Here is a 1340-nt window from a genome sequence, read left to right as displayed (position 1 = left end):
TTTGATTGAGCATCGCCTCATGCACTGAGAGGTCGTTGTTTCGACTCCCATTCAGGGCACATGCCCAAGTTTTGGGCTCAATCCCCAGTAGATGGCGTGCAGGAGGCAGCCTATGAATGTTTCTCTCTCAACGATGTTTCTCTCCCTCTCCTTTCCTCTTCTCTAAAAATCAATAAAAACATTTAAAAAAATACACAGAGATGCTAGGTAAGGGCATTTCTCATCGAAACCATTTCCAACAAGCCTTATGAGTTCCAAGGAATGCGTGGGAGCAGAGACGGCCCAGTGATTCATGTGTGTATGGTCAGCGGGGAATATGCCTAAAACTTCTTTGGGGAAGAACAGTGTGCCTCTAGATGTGACGTCGTCATTCCTGTAAGACTGTTGCAACCTGCTCCCAAAGTGCCCTTCTCCTGAGCACTTATTTCCTAACAGATGATACAATGGATTCATGAATGGCGTTGACTGTCATTTGTTCCTCCCGCTAGGATGTATGCTCCAGGAGGGCAGGAATCTTTGTTTATCATCGATGTATCCCAAGTGCCTAGAATCCATGTTTGCACATACTAAGGTGCTCACTGAATGAGTGACTATTGATATGAATGGATATATTGAATGAATGAATGAATGCTCTGCCCAGGTCTCAGCCTCCCCTGATAAAGGGAGAACAGCTGTCCTAAGAGAAATAGAATTGGGCATTGGAAGGGCATTAGGATTTCCTCCAGAGAGCTGGCCTCTAGGGTACAGGCTGCCTCCTTTCCAGTGTCTGGGCTGGATCAGGCCTCACCTCAGATGTCATAAACACACCTAAGCAATAGAAAAGGCGGTGCCTGGAAAGCACTCTCGTCCTTCACGTGCTGTTGTTGAAATGTATTCTTCCTCAAAGGAGGTTGCCATGATATGGTCCCACAGGAGCACCGTGTCAGGAGCCCTGGGCTCCCATTCCAGGGACCTTCGCTTCCAGCTGCATGAGTTAGGGTCTGTCATTAGCCCTCCCTGAGCCTCCGTCTCCTCATCCCTAAAGTTGGGCAGTTATCCCCTCTTCACCGCGTGTGTGCCAAACACTGTGCCCCGACACCCCGAGGCCCTCTGGAAGCAGCGCCAGGCTGCGAGAGCTCGGAAGGCAGGCAGTGTGGGTGGGTGCCATGAGCCTGTCTCTGAGCCAGTCTCCGGCCTCCCCAGGAAAAGATCCAGCACCGCCCCGTGAGTTTTCTTAGGGAGGATTGTGCAGCACCCCACCCCCACTCCCCATCCCAACCCAAATCCCCAGTAAGTCAGGAAGATGTATGTGTTTTAAAACATTGGGAGGTCTGCTTTGGATCACCCTGGGCTGTGGCTTC

The sequence above is a fragment of the Myotis davidii genome, unplaced genomic scaffold, assembly GCF_000327345.1.
Source record: "Myotis davidii unplaced genomic scaffold, ASM32734v1 scaffold330, whole genome shotgun sequence".
Classification (NCBI taxonomy): Eukaryota; Metazoa; Chordata; class Mammalia; order Chiroptera; family Vespertilionidae; genus Myotis; species Myotis davidii.
The sequence above is the reverse complement of the archived record's forward strand: the minus strand, read 5'-3'. Positions refer to the sequence as shown.